This window comes from Cololabis saira, chromosome 7 (genome assembly GCF_033807715.1).
Source record: "Cololabis saira isolate AMF1-May2022 chromosome 7, fColSai1.1, whole genome shotgun sequence".
Lineage (NCBI taxonomy): Eukaryota > Metazoa > Chordata > Actinopteri > Beloniformes > Belonidae > Cololabis > Cololabis saira.
The window spans coordinates 4,520,869-4,528,523 of record NC_084593.1 but is presented as its reverse complement, the minus strand read 5'-3'; the positions used below and the strand labels follow the sequence as shown (position 1 = coordinate 4,528,523).

Here is a 7,655-nt window from a genome sequence, read left to right as displayed (position 1 = left end):
ACATATGTAAAAATATAAAATCTCACTAGCAGTATTTACCTTTTTGTTTTACCAAAAAACTAAGTTTAAAAAAGAAAAGAAAAATCATCTCAAACTTGATAGTCATTAGATGTAAATAGACAATGAAATCAATCGTAATGAAAAACAACAATGTATGCCCTTTATGTGAACCTAAACGAAACAGAAAAGACGTCCTCTCACATTTAGCAGATTTTCATCACCGTTACCGTTACAGTCTGACGGATTAATTTCAAACGTGGATGTGAATCTGAGGCCGGGTAGGGGCTGATTAGACCCTGCAACAAGTTGACGGTTTCTAAACTCAAGAGAAGGTTTTAGCAACATGAAACAGGTTATTTTTTAGTAGCCATGGCGTCGATAAAACTGAATCTGAGGAGCCTCTCACGTTTACCAGAGAGCCTCAGCAAAACGTGCTCTTTGTCGTTGAATTTTTATTATTACTTTCTTTTTTTTTTTTTTGGTCAACTTGCCCATCGAGAAGATTTAATTGGCTTAAATGCCATTTTTCCATTTTTCTAACTTGAAAGAACGGAAAGAAAGGTATTGCATTCCGATGAGATTAATTCCCTTTGGAAGGTTATTTTATTTTAACTTTTTTTTTTGTTTTTTTTTATTAATATTTCTAGTTGTATTTGTATTTGTTGCCCACTGACCTAGGATCTAGACCAAGCAGACATTAGCGGTGCTAATGTTGAAATGTGTCAACGTGTTCTCAAAACACTGAGGAGAATGATCAACATCAAAGTTTTCTATAAGAAAGTATATAATCATCTAGATATCTACACAAACACACAAATATATATTCATATATATGTATATACCTTTTTTATAATATGGCTATTGAAAAAAGTTTGTAATTACGTCAGTAATTATTCAATAATAAACCACATTGGATTGGAAAGGAGTTGAAACAGTAATAACAAAAGCCAGTGGTAGCTTAGTTTTCTCCCCAGTCGATTTTTAAGGCTTGCCATGATGAAAATGGGGTCGTTTTGGATGTAATTTACGCAGAAACTGTCGAAACTGTAGAAACGCCCGCACGCGCGGCCGTGCCGAGGGTTTAACACACTGAACCAACCGGACACAGCAGTGAAAGTGGCATTTCTACAGAATCAACCCCCAACTGTTCCAAACATTTAGACAAACATCCCAGAGATAAAACCAGAAACGAGTGTAAACCTTTATAAGCGACCAAAAAAAAAGAAGTTTTGAGTTAAAACCGTATATGTTTGTAGCAAAATGGTGATTAACAGTCACACGTCAGCACATGGATGGCAGCTAAAAAACGTCATTCCAAATTAGGGGACACTGTGGAAGGAGCGTCTATAGACAAAACCAAAGTAAATTTGACTTTTGCAAATGTACATAAAGTGTAAAACAGAGGACTGTTTGTCCTGTCTGCACCAGTCTGAATGATGGGCGAAATGTCGATAGCTGCAGAAGGCCGAGAGCTCGTGTCTTCCGCTTCCGTACGACCAGATCAGGGGCCGGATTCACAAAACATTCTTAAGGAAAAAAATCTTCCTAAATGTCATTTTCTTTTCTTAAGAAGAAAAAGGAGAAGAAGTCATATTCTCCAAAAAGGTTCTTAAGTATTTTCTCAACTTTCTTCTTAAGTATCTTCTTAAGAAAAAACTTAAGAATAAATGGTATTCTTGAAATAAAAGTTCTCAAATTTGTTCTTGCCTTTTTTTTAACTTTAAGACAACCTTGACCTGTTTTAAAATTTCTTCTGTGAAAAGTTCCTGCATCTCTTTTTCTCCTTCTCCATGTTTAGTGAGTGACGGTTAAGATGCAAAACTACCTGTATAAATGTTGTTTGTTGGCGCGTGCAATGCAATGACATATTTTAAGAAGTTCTTAAGTCGGAAAAATAACAAAAATTCGTAAGAAATGACAGTTCTTAAGAGGGTTCTTAAGAAAATATTGAGGAATTGCACTTAAGAACTTTCTTATGAACTTCTTAATTTTAGATCTAAAGACATTTCTTAAGATTGTTCTTAAGAACAATCTTAAGATTGTTCTTAAGAACAATCTTAAGACATTTCTTAAGATCGTTCTTAAGACCATATTGAGGAATTGCACTTAAGAACTTTCTTATGAACTTCTTAATTTTAGATCTTAAGACATTTCTTACGATTGTTCTTAAGAACAATCTTAAGACATTTCTTAAGATTGTTCTTAAGAACAATCTTAAGACATTTCTTAAGATCATTCTTAAGAACATATTGAGGAATTGCACTTAAGAACTTTCTTATGAACTTCTTAATTTTAGATCTAAATACATTTCTTAAGATTGTTCTTAAGAAGATTGTTCTTAAGAACAATCTTAAGACATTTCTTAAGATCGTTCTTAAGAACATATTGGTGAATCCGGCCCCAGATCAGTTCTTTGCATATTCATGAAAAGATCAGGCAAATGTTGGAAGCAGAGACTCCTTTTGCATCTACCGACACCGCTGGTAGTCGACTTGCATGGTCTTTCCAGTCAATCCACACGATCAGTTGTGTGAAATTACACTTTTGTGTTTTGTCAAAAGGGTTAAAATGGCTAAAATCTGTTCTGAAGTCGCCCCCTCTGCTGCAATTACCGGCAATTTTGCTGCAAACACGTACTCCCTTCTAACTCAAAAGTCCTTTGATGCCTGTCATTTTGGTCACTGACCAAAGTTTACACTTCTTATCTATAGGTTGTTTGAACTCTGGAACGTTTTCTTCGTAATGGGGTCAAACCAGCAACGACTTTTTTTATTCGTCCCCTCCTCTGCTGCGTTTCTTTTGCCAGAGTCCTACCTGTAAAGTGTAAAGTAAGTGCTGAATACAACTCTGATTTAAACCCAAACCTGTGCACCAGCAAAATGTGGCAATAACATGGTTACAAACTGCTGTTATTAAGGAAGGGGAGGGAGGGGGGGGAGGTATAATGAAGATAATTCCCCAAATCAGCAGGATCTGTGCAGCAGGTATTAGTTCAACTTCTTCAGATTAAGCAACTACTGACCACATTCTTCCTGTAGTTATTTTGTCTTTTGGTTAATGGCAGTTTTACATACAGTACAGCTCAACAACCAACCCAACCACACTCTGTACATTATTATCACCTCCGTTTTTCAGAAAGGCTGTTCTCAAGATTATTACGTATTGCATATGAAATTGCTTTTTAAGAAAATAGGAAAAAAAAACAAAACATAAAAGAAACGGAAAAGAAACAGAACCTTTACATGTGATAGTCTAAAGGGATATTTATATCTCTTTTTGTCTTCGTTGCTACAGTGTTCGGACTGCGTGTGAAGTCATTTTTCCCTTTTTTTCCTCCCTGTACTGAGCAAAATGAACATACTGAAACGAAACCTGATGTGTCCTGTCTAATTAGTTAGTAATCAACCGTGATCCACCACCTTTTCAAAGAAACAAAACAAAAACCAAAAAACACACAATACATTTTCTGTTTACAATGAGGCATAGTGCTATATACACATTATATATTCATATATTATATTTTCTTTTTTAATATGTAAACCAGCACATTCTCTCACTTTTTTAGTAGTATACATACTAAGCACAAATACTCATTCAGTTGTCCATGATTAGTTTCATTTCATTTTGTCTATCCTTTAGAAGAGATGACCCTTAGTTGTTAATCAGTATGTATAGCACTAAAGTGTTTTTGTTAGTTTTGGACATCAGTGAGCCTGGAGAAGATTCATCCTTCCAGGCTTATTGACTTTTAGTTTTTACTCACTGAATAAGGCGTCTTTGTACTTAGTGTGCGTTCCTAATAAAGTCAAAGGAGAATCAAGTGATGTAAACATTCAATTTTTTTCTGTGTGTGTGTGTTACCAAGGAGTTGATTAGATAGAAGACGAGGAGGAGGAAGAGGAGGAAGAGGAGGACGGGGGGAAAGAGGAAAGAGGGATCTGTTAAAAACCGGATATTTTAGCCAAGGATTTGGGGAATACCTGGTAGGAGAAGAGGCCTCCGACCCACAAAGAGACACAAGAGCATTAACGTTAGAGATAGAGAAAGAGAGTTGGGCTGCCTTTTGTTAAACTTCCTAGGGCAGAGGAGAGGGAGAGCAGGGGAATCTGGAGAGAGTGGTGCATCCTTGAGGAAAACCACTAAACAGGGAGAGGGAGAAGACGAGGAATCTTCCCCATCGGGCTCAACTCAAGGACCAACCAATCGACCGAGCTACTCTCCTCTCTAGCCCAACTCCAACTCCAACATGAGACAAAGACCAAACACTCAGTTGCACAAGGACACATGGTCAAGACTCCGACAAACCGATACGCTAAAACCGCTATGAGGCAAGCGAAGGACAGACGAGAAAACAAGATCATTTCCCTCACAAGGAGCTTAGTGGTAGGAGTCAAAGTCCCAAACTAAAAAAGAAGTCGGACAACCCTTTACTATCCATAACTGCTCATTATTTGAGAAAAACACCAACCGAAAAGGAGAACATTTCCAACAAAACCCTTTGGGGGGAAAGTAGCACCCTATAATGTAATAAATTCACCCTATAATGTCATAATTTCACCTTATAATGTAATAATTTCCTGAAAATGTAATAACGCCTGAAAATGTAATAAAATTTGCACTTAACTCAATTGAAAATGTAATAAAATCCAATAATGTAATAATTTCCTATAATGTAATAATTTCCTGAAAATGTAATAAAATTTGCACTTAACTCAATCAAAAATGTAATAAAACCCAATAATGTAATAACTTCACCAATAATGTAATAAAATATCCTGATGGATATTGTAATAACATTTTTACCGATAATTTAATACCTTATTACATTATTGGGAATTTATTACATGCTACTCAAAGTCTGCAATTTAACCCAATAGTCATTCTGGTGTTTCAAATCCAGTGAATATAACATTCTTAGATACTTAAAACACAAAATGTTACAATTGTATTACAATATTTGTCAAGTTTTATCAGTTTTGAATAAAAAAAAAAAAAAAAAGACCCACCTGAAAATGTAATAAATTCCCAATAATGTAATAAGGTATTGCATTATCGGTAAAAACGTTATTACAATATCAGTCAGGATATTTTATTACATTATTGGTGAAGTTATTACATTATTGGATTTTATTACATTTTCGATTGAGTTAAGTGCAAATTTTATAAAAATTTCAGGCGTTATTACATTTTCAGGAAATTATTACATTATAGGAAATGATGACATTATAGGAAATGATGACATTATAGGAAATTATGACATTATAGGAAATTATTACATTATAGGAAATGATTACATTATAGGAGCTACGGGGAGGTCAGGGTGGGGCCGGGTATCAGAGAAATGAAGCGAGGGAGCCGGGATGGAAGCGTGGACGTGAGGTAGAGATGCTCATCGGATACAGATTCCCCTCACACGAGGAATCTGATTCTCAGCCGATCGCACGCCGTTTCTGTTCAGCGGATCCTTCGCTTGTTCCCTGGCTGTGTTTTTACGGCGGCGTGTTTGATGCCGCCGGACTGGCAGGCTTCGGAGGCTCTCTTCCTGTTAGCATGCTGCTACTGGCTGTGGCAGGAACGTGAAGCAGGCGCTGCCTGGAACTGCACCCGTAGCTAGAAACGATGGCATGTGGTTCACCTCTTTAAAGCACCAGAAAGCTCCACAATCTTTGGACAGGCAAGAAGTGCGGGGTAAATAACCATTTATTACATTCAGCTTCTTAAATACATTCCATTTGAACCAACAGATTCTCCTCTAGCTTCGTCCTTGTTGCGTGGATAATTCTGGATAATTTTTGTTTCATTTCAAAATTTTTTTTGTTTCTGTGCTTTTAAAATCCAGCATGGTGGTTTATCCTAAACCCCATCGTTGATTTCAATGATGGTTTTTTCACTGTGATGTTGGACATTTATACGAATGATGATTGGACTGGAATGGTCATGGACATACTGTAGTCCCAAGTGAGCGTGGCTTTAAAAATAGCTGCCATTTTCCAATTTAAATGTCTAATTTTAGCCACAGTTGTTCAAATATAAAGTTTAAATGCTGCACACTTGTTGTGTTGGTGGGGTTGGTGGGACACTGCACATAAAGCAAATACGTACCGTATTGGCTCGAATATAAGACGGTGTTTTTTGCATTGAAATAAGACTGAAAAAGTGGGGCTCGTCTTACATTCGGGGTCTAGACATTGCAAACTTCAAGATAATGATTTCAAATAGTCAAAATAACAGGCTTTTTCTCTCGAATATATTATTATAATCATTTGTTTCAGATGTACTGTCATTATTTTCTGTATGAAAATTGAATTTGGTGTTTAAAAAGTCTTTTTTCAAACTTGGGTCTGTAAAAAGAGGGTCGTCTTATAATCAGGGTCGTCTTATATTCGGGCCAATACGGTATTTCTTACGAAACAAGAAACTCCATAAGACAGAGCTGGATTCCTTTCCTATCACCTGGATTCCTGACTACCTGACAGACAGGCAGCACAGGAGCACCACAGGGCACCGTACTCGCACAACTCTTCTTCTTAAAGACGATGAAACAAACTGATAAAGGTTGGTTCTGTTCTGCAGCCTCTGGAGAAGAGTGTGCGAAGGAGGATACTTCATAAAATCATAAAAATCATGGACAACCCAGAGCGTCTTCAGACAGTTTTCTCCAGATCGGCTGCAGCACAGAACAACGATAGCAGATCTTTCCTGTCCACGCCTATAAACCTCTACAATGACTCTTTGAAGAGCCTTAAATCATGGCTACTTCAGGGTTTAATAAACTATTTTTGAATTGGAAAAGGGACGATCCTAATTAGGAATGGGTGATATTTTACCGTTCACGATAAACCGCCAAGAAAATTCCCCACAGTAAGAATTTGTCAGCTCGCGGTAAAAATTATGAATTCCCGTTGATGACGTTTTTGTGTAAAGCCTGAATTATGGTTCTGCCTTAAATTATGGCGGAAGGCGGATCTGAGAGCGAGGAGCTCGTTGTTAAACGAGGCTCCAGCTCCGTTATCTGGAAGTGGTTTGGATTTAAAAACAGTGAGTGCAAAGGATGGCTTTTACATATTTGTCCTGTTTCTTTATTTATCAGGTTGTATCTTTTTTCTACTTTGTGATTTTATAAGCTAAGAAAACTTGAAGGACAATGGTACTTTTGCTGTTTGCACTGTTATCCCACTGTTTACGCCATACAGTTTGAATAAATGCTGAATCTGTTCTTACATTTCAAACTTGTTTAATTTGAGTCATTAAAGTTTTGCAGTACAGGTGTACTAATTTAATTGGTTTTTATTAATTCAATTTAATTGGTGTAGTTTAGTAGTATTTAGTATCTTTTAGAGCAGTGTTTTGGCTCCAAAGACTGAATGTGGTGATAGTTACTATCACCCTCTACTTTTGGATGTCCACGACTTCATCCCAGTCCAGTCCTGAATCCAGCGTCAGCCCAACACAGACCTTATTCCTATTACTAACAAAAGTCCAAATCCTCAAACTTCTTTCAAAAGAAGGCAGTACATTTTCAAAGAAACTTTATATAAATTTAGTTAGAAACTTGTTAAACTAATTTCAGCCCTACGACAGGAAGCTGAATGTCCAAAAAGTAGCCCCCCCCCCCCCAAATGGACTCATTTTGACGATAACTAACACATGCAACA

The 7,655-nt window shown here is 36.7% G+C and overlaps 1 protein-coding gene across 1 annotated transcript in view; it reads right to left on the bottom strand.

Moving 5' to 3' along the window:
- Positions 1–7,465: 7,465 nt before the first annotated feature.
- Positions 7,466–7,655, bottom strand: part of ppargc1b (peroxisome proliferator-activated receptor gamma, coactivator 1 beta) — a 137,791-nt gene continuing 137,601 nt past the window's right edge. The window contains exon 12 of the mRNA XM_061724749.1: positions 7,466–7,655. This exon is cut by the window's right edge and continues 1,221 nt beyond it. The gene's annotated coding sequence lies outside the window, so the exon portion shown is untranslated.